We start from the raw sequence: 8,408 nt of genomic DNA, 5'->3' as shown, positions 1-8,408 counted from the left end.
TGGCTCTACTTCAGGTAAAATCCATTAACTAACTCTTTTATGTTCCTATTCTAGATTCATAAGACATGATGTGATAAGATTACATTTTGATGTTTTGTAGGATCGAAGAAAAGAGAGGAAGCTTAAGGGAAGAAGTGAGCTGAATCTAAGAAGTGGATTTCAATCGCATTGCTTGAAGATTGGATTCTTGAGCTACTACTTGGAGTTAGAATAGATGACTAAGAAATATGTAATAACATAGTTTTTCAATTGAATTGCATCGTAAGGACAAATTTTTCCGCAATAAAATAAATTTTGATTTTGTCTTATTTTTTTATCCTTAAAATGGCATATATGAAAAATTGATGTTTAAAGGTTTCTATTATTAGCAATAATGGATTTGATTCTTAATTATGTTATTTGTGAAGATGTCAAGAATTTACCAAATAGGGAGAGTTTCTCATCGCCAAGTTTCACTTGGACAGAAACTTGGAATCATACAACTTGGTTGTGTGATGAATGAGAAACTTCATATTTGGAAATTAGACTAATTCTTTGACAAAGTGTCAATTGAAGGACTAGGAGATCAAGTACACAAGATTGTACGTTGATCAAGTCCACCACAAGAGTGATAAATATATTCTTCATGATTTACTAAAGTTTATTAAATATGAATGTACTTATAAGATTAAGTGTAATTCTGAGTTGATTGAAAAATGTTTCAATGAATAGCAGAACGAATAAGAAGAATCAAGTAGGCAGAAACATAAAAGTTTCTCTATTCTAAGAAGAATGGAGAGTACCTTTTATTGTGTTTTATGATAAGTCTTAATGATTAAGAACTATATCTCAATTGATTCTCTAAGTGAGTCTTAGTACATTTGTACATCTAAGAAGAGGAATCGGGAATTGTGGAATTTGTTAAATCAAGAAGTCAATCATACTTCGTTCCAATATCGAATCTTAGAGTCATACTCCAAGATTGCGAATTGAGTGACAAGTCTTAAGTAGGTTTATAACACTCATCAAATGTGGAATTTGAAAAAGGTTTTCTTATTCTTTCACATTTGAAATTGGTAAGTTGTGATGTCTTGGATAAGACAAAGACCAACTAGGACCAATTTGTCAGGTGTTTTGTCTTGATAAAAGCTACACTAACTCTTGAATATTTGTTTGTCAAGAAATGTTTCTTGATAAGAGAGAGCCTTATATGTCAAGGATTCAGTGGGAGTTTTAATGTTTTTTTTTAAAAAGTTTCGAGAACAAATCAAGAATAAACCTTATCGATCATCACTAGCACACGACTTGAGGTTTACAACCTATCGTGTTGACATTATTTTGTTTCTATGTCATTCCAATTGAGTTAATTATGCATGTGAGTTCTATGAGTTCTCATTTGAATACATAAAGACAAAGTACCTTGATCGATGGAAAGTACATTGATATGTAAGGATAAGTTGCTAAACCGCTTGGAAGACATGGTGGGAACTCGTGTCACCATAAGGCAAGAAATCAAGATTAAGAAAGTTCAGTCCATATGAGTTTGGATTTGTCACAAACTTTGGTTTTGGCAAATTCACATGGATAGGAACTCATACACCATAAAATCTAAGTGTCATGAAATCCCCTCCTTCATGAAAATGACTGTGAGGAAATGCTTTCACTAAGAGAGATTTTAAGAAGATGGCAATTGTGAAAATTGTATTCTCAAATTCGATTATGGTTACGGCATCCCTTTCTATAGTTCGAATTGTGAGATTTGGCAATGAGTCTGAACATTTGGGACTTAGTAACATAAGTTCTGAATTTGTCTAGACTAGACTCACATGTGAGCTTTCTAAGGCAAAGGTGTTTGAGGTTAAGAAGCTTAGATAAAGGCTTATCAAAGCATCAAGCTTAGGCAAAGGTGTATGAGGTTAAGAAGCTTATATGTCAAAGCTAGTGGGAGCATAAGTGATATGATTATATGATAATAATCATGATGATAGTGGGAACATAAGTGTTATGCTTGTATGATTATTATGGCAATTATTGCAAGTTAGCAATATTAATTATAAAAAAATAGATTCAATTTGCAAAGTTGCATGGGTTGAAAAGTTGTTTTGCTATAATTAAGGGAGAGAATATTATACTTCGTTCAAAAATCTAAAGCTTAGATTGAGAAATTTTAATTAATATAGTCAAAGGATACATAGTGTGTTCTCAAATTTCGATTATGATTACGGCATACCTCTTCATAGTTTGAATTGTGAGAACGTGACACATAAAATATTATGGTAGAAGATTGATAAAGTATCATATCTCTATGTAAGACATTATGCATCGTGTCCCATATGCTTCAGGTATAGGATCGATTGCAAATGCTATAATATTTGACCATTCTAAAATTTTCCAAATGTCTAGCGCGTTAAGAGGGAAAAAGGACTAGATTTGGTTTTAACTAAAATAATTAAACAACTATCAAAGGACGATCTGAAGTTCGTTGAGGATTGGTCATTTGTGAGTAGTTGGAAGTATGGTATTGGATGGACCATATTGATATTATTATGAATAGATAAGATTCTATTAAGAATGAGTTGTCATACGGCAAATGTGGAAATGTTTCCATATTGGGAGTTGGATATTGAGAATCTATGTCTAGATTAGAAACTTTTATGCAAGAAGGATGTTCAAAGGAATGTACTTTGAATGTGAGACTTCACGTCTATGGAATTGTCTTGTAACAATTTCTGATAGAGTACTTTGTAATTTCATTGGCCAGGTCTTGGTGATTTTTGTGCTATGACTTTGCGAAAGGATCGTTGCATAAAATGTTAGAATCTAGCATATTCTAGTGGTGGCAAGAACCTTGAGTTCTAACACTAATGATAAGGATTGGGAATTGTGAAATGAGCATCATTGGAAAAGTTTTCAATTGATCTATTTCACAAAGCATGGACCATAGGAAACAAAGTGTGCATTCTTGGAGCATGGGACAATTGTTGTTGTAATTCAAGTAATAAGTTGATTTTCTGAAACAGTAAACGATGAATCATGAGTAATGAATATGGTGTTTAAATAGAAGTGTTTTATTTACTCTCACAAGTTTGGGGCCATATAGGATTAAGTATTATTGTTGTGTCTCAATTTGCATGTTTTGACTTCCAGAATAACTGGGTTATTCGAACCTCCGCAGTCGGTCATACGTTGGAAGTAAGTATGAAGGAAGACTATCATGAAGAGTCTATAGATTGTCTGAAGAGTTTAGGCATAGCACAAGTTTGCTGCAGAGTTCATGAGTACTTTGATAAGATTAGAGTATTGGATTAAACCCACGCTCACTTGGATCACTTCATGGATTTATCACGGGTGATTAGTGAGACGATAATATTGTATATTCTTGAAACCGAGAAGTGTGAGTTGTTATTTGTTGGTCGGTTGCACATTGATAATAAGTAAACGCACCAGTAACTTGGTGTTATAAAACTTATTGTTGTGTGTGATTCAATCAGTGAATGCAAGCGAGCATTTGAGTCGAAGTTTATCCATTCCTTTTACCCAAGGTGGATAAAAGCAATATCTGTGGGCCTCTCGATGATTTACTGATGACACCTAAGCGCTTGGCCAAGCTGGGACTAAGTTGATGTGTTCAATTGTAGTCTGTTGTTAGTCGTCATAAATCGGAAGTCAGGAAACAGTATAGAGAGAATGATTAAAATTCATGCCTTATGTCTATACGATATCTTGAGAATGGAGGAATATATGATCCCTTATCTAAAGGACACGCTATCTGATAAGACCAGAGTTGACAGCGGCTTTTGAAAGCTACGATCGCTGATCAGGTTCTGAAGTCATATGGAAAATAGTTATTAGACTTATCCAAGTGGGAGACTATTGGATTAGTGTCTAAGTCCATAACTATTTTTGTATGTACTCGACCCGATTATGAGCATGGTCCTTTTGGGTTGACTTCACCATAGCAATTTGTCGGATGAATTAAGGAGAGAAAGGTTTAATTATGATTTATTAATATATTATGAGAATAATATATTAAAGGAGAAATGATATTGTTTAATTAATATTAGTCAAGAATTAATTGATAATTAATTTTGTGGCTAAAAGAGATTAATTAAACTTAACGGACTGCAATTGTAATTATAAGATAATTGCAAGAGTGGGTTAATGGATTCCATAGAGTGGAGTGCACGAAACTTATGGGGAAGCCCATAAGATTTCGTCCATGACTCTAAAGAAAGGGATCCATGGGCTGCTTAGGGCCTAAGCCGTCAGATTAGGGTTTCCCAGTTGAAAACCCTAATAGCCTACCTGTATATATAGATCCCTAAGGCCCCAAAAACATGGCAAGGAGTTCCTCTAGGGTTTCTAGACGTTTTGGGCAGCCTCTTCTCTTCTCCTCTTCATCCAAGTTGCTTAGTGGTGTTTGTGACTCCATTAGAGGTGCAACACTTGAGGCACTAAGCTTTTGAAGCCAATCAAAGCAAGGAATTGATTGTTATTACAATATAACAATCAAAGGTAATTACTAAACCCTTATTTCAGTTCTTATTTGATAGATCTAGGCTTTATAGCTTTGGATATTCAATTGGATGTTCATTAGACAAACTAGATCCAACAGCTATTAGGGTTTGCATGTACACCATAGGAATGATGTATTGCTCAAAACCCATCAATCCCACCCACGATCTGGAGTTGGGGGCGGTGGTGTTCACCCTCAAGATCTGGCGTCACTATTTGTATGGGGTTCGGTGTACCATATACACGGACCACAAGAGTTTGAAGTATTTGATGGATCAGCCCAATCTGAATATGCATCAGAGGAGATGGTTGGATGTGGTAAAGGATTACGATTGTGAGATCCTGTACCACCCGGTCAAAGCTAATGTTGTAGCTGATGCCTTGAGCCGAAGGTCGGAGAGTGCCCCGATTCGAGGCACTTGTATGAGATTGACAGTGATGATTCCGGTTTTGGACACCATTCGGGAGGCCAAGCTGAGGCTGTGTGACCGGAGAACCGCAAGAGGGAGCGGGTGATTGGACAGGTACCTGAGTTTGTTACCGATAGTCGAGGGCTGATGACCTTTCAAGGTCGGATTTGGGTGCCATATGCAAGCAGGGCACGTACCATTCTGATGGAGGAAGCGCATAGATCGAGGTTCTCGATCCATCCCGGGGCCACGAAGATGTTTTTGGACCTGAAGAGAGATTATTGGTGGCTCTGTATGAAAAGGGATGTTGTGTGGTTTGTTGAGAAGTGCTTGACCTGTCGCTAGGTTAAGGCCAAGCACTAGCGTCCGCATGGCTAGTTGCAGCCGCTTGAGGTTCCCTAGTGGAAGTGGGAACAAATTTCCATGGATTTCATTACCAAATTGCCAAGGATCGCGAGGGGTGTCAATGCAATTTGGGTGATCGTCGACCGGCTGACAAAGAGCGCACATTTTCTTGCTATCAGTGAGAGCTCTTTTGTCGAGAGGTTGGCAAAGTTATACGTGAGGGAGGTGGTATCGCGTCATGGGGTACCGATCTTGATTGTGTCAGATCGAGATGTACGTTTGACTTCCAGGTTCTGGAAGAAGTTCCACGAGGAGTTGGGTACGAGGTTGCATTTTGGTACCACCTACCACCCACAGACGGACGGACAGAGTGAGCGGGCGATTCAAATGCTCAAGGACATGCTCCGAGCATGTGTATTGGACTTCGGAGGAAGTTGGGAAACGTATATGCCATTAACTGAGTTTTCCTACAACAACAACCACCATTCTAGTATTGGTATGCCTCCCTTCGAGCTGTTGTATGGGAGGAGGTATCGGACTCCCATTTGTTGGGGAGAGGTAGGGCGGCGTGTGATGGGTAGTACTGAGATAGTGCTTCAGACTACAGAGTAGATTCAACAGGTTAAACAGAGGTTACTGACGGCTCAGAGTCGTCAGAAGAGTTATGCGGATTGCCGACGATCCGAGCTGGAGTTCCAGGTGGGGGACTTTGTACTCATGAAAGTATCTCCTTGGAAAGGAGTGATCCGATACAGGAAGAGGGGCAAGCTGGGGCCCCGGTACATCGGTCCATTCAGGGTGACCGCGAGGGTGGGAAAGGTAGCATATCGATTAGAGTTACCTACGGAGTTGAGCCAGATTCATGATACCTTCCACGTGTCTTAGTTGAGGAAGTGTATAGCCAACGAGTCGGTAGTGGTACCGCTGGAGGATATTCAGGTAGATGCGAGCCTGAATTACGCTGAGAGACCAATCGCGATCCGGGATCGGAAGATCAAGGTTCTGAGGAACAAGGAGGTGTCACTGGTGCAGGTCCAGTGGTAACATCGGAAAGGGTCCGAGCTGACTGGGAGCCGGATTTGGAAATGCGGGAGCAGCATCCATAGTTGTTTGTCGAGTAGGACTTCGAGGGCGAAGTCTGATTCTAGTGGGGGAGAATTGTAACATTTGGATTCCCACGTATCCTATTTTGAGTATTCATATTGAATTTTAGTGAGGAACTCGGCGAGTAGGCGCTCAGACTCGCCGAGTGGGATCGCGCATTTCTGGTCCGATTTGATGGACTCGGCGAGTTGATGGATGGACTCGGCAAGTCTGCGCTGTTAAGTGAAACCCTAATTCTCGGGGCATGTGACCTATTTAAAGGCCTTTATAGCCTCCATTGCAGCCACTTCACCCCTGAGAAACCCTAGAGGGAGAGAGAGAGAGAGAGAGAGAGAGAGAGATAGAGAGAGAGTGTGTGTTTATGGTGCTTGAGGAAGGCTAACTCACCCTTTCTTGAGTGTTTTAGCAAAAGAAAACTGGTTCCAACAAGAGGAGGTCAAGGGGGCGGCAGATCCAAGGTTTTCAAGTTCAGATCTACACTATTGAGGTATCCAATCGAACTTCCCTTATGTTGTTGGTTAAAATCTATGATTTAGGGTTTTCTATAAACCCTTTTAAGGCTTGAAAGGTTGAGTATATGGTCCCTTGCTGGGTTAGACCTCAGATCTGGACCCACGGAGGTCCAGAGAACCTTTTCCATTCTGTTTTATGCTTGTTCATGGAGGATTGGAGACTAGGTTGCCATTTTTAGAGTTATTTCTCCATTGATGGCTTGATGTGGGTTGCATGCACGTAAGGGTTGCACCTTTCTGTGAACTTTGAGCATTGGGAGGCCAGATATATAGTTTGGTAAAGCAGATCTGACCTCAGAAGGTCATTTGAGCGTTGTTATGGGAGCAACTCGCCGAGTCCATAAATGGACTCGACGAGTCGAGTCGGGGTTGCCCTGCGATTCGAGACGAGTGTCACTCGTTGAGTGGAAGGATGACTCGACGAGCCATGAGAGGCTGAAAGGATTCAGAGGACCAGCATGGACTCTCCAAGTCGCCCACGTGCACTCGATGAGTTAGGTCAAAGTTGACCGTTGACTTTCGTTGACCTTAGGGTTCTGGTCAAGACTGATTCAGGAGAGTTCAGGGAAGGGTAGAATGGTCTTCTACCCAGTCTGTAGAGAAGATGTAACATCCCAAAGTTAGAATCAAGAGTTCAGGGGGTAAAGTCAGTTTGGAAAAGAGGAACTCGGCGAGTAGGAGCTGCAACTCGTCGAGTCTAAGCGTGTGCCGAGCACATGTTAAGTGACCGGACTCACCGAGTCGGAGACTGGACTTAACGAGTTCGTGCTGGAATAAGAAACCCTAATTCCTAGGGTTTGCACCCTATTTAAAGAATGATATGCCTTCACTTCAACCTCTAGCTTCCCTGAGTGTTCTAGAGAAACCCTAAATCGTGAGAGACTCCATTGTTGAGAAGATTGAAGCTTGGAAGAAGAAATCGGTGAAAAGAAGTTGGAGGAATTTGAGGATAGCATCAAGAGAGCTTGTGGATCTGAAGTCTACATCAGTTTAGACTCATCCCTAAGGTAATAGGACCTTACCTTAAGCTATTTCCTTGTTATTTCATCCATGGTGTGTGATTTGGGGTTCTTTAGCATGGTTGGGATCTATTTCGGGTATAGAGACTAGATTTGAGATTGCAACTTCAGATCTAGGTTGGTTTGGAGCCATGAGATCAGAAAGTGATAGCTTTGGGGCGTGATTGAGAGTGTCCTTGCCTTAAACCTTCATTTTTAGCTTGTTGGAGCTTGATGAGCCTTGCATGCACGTAAAGTTGGAAACTTTAAGTGTGAATCTGGCCCTAGGAGTCCAGATCTATGTATTGGAAGCAATTGAATGGCCTGTGATCGTCTGAATGAAGATGTCACGAATGGACTCGACGGGTCTGGGAAATGACTCGACGAGTCAGGCTAAGGATCAGACTTTGAGTCGCGTAATAACTTGGCAAGTTGCATGGGTGACTCGGTGAGAAGTATGATGATGAGCTTGGACTCAGCGAGTTGGAAGAATAACTCGGCGAGTTTGTTGAAGATTGCCTTGGACTCGGGGAGTCTGGTCGTGA

The sequence above is a fragment of the Lactuca serriola genome, chromosome 5 (assembly GCF_051521515.1).
Source record: "Lactuca serriola cultivar US96UC23 chromosome 5, Lser_US96UC23_V15, whole genome shotgun sequence".
Lineage (NCBI taxonomy): Eukaryota > Viridiplantae > Streptophyta > Magnoliopsida > Asterales > Asteraceae > Lactuca > Lactuca serriola.
The sequence above is the reverse complement of the archived record's forward strand: the minus strand, read 5'-3'. Positions refer to the sequence as shown.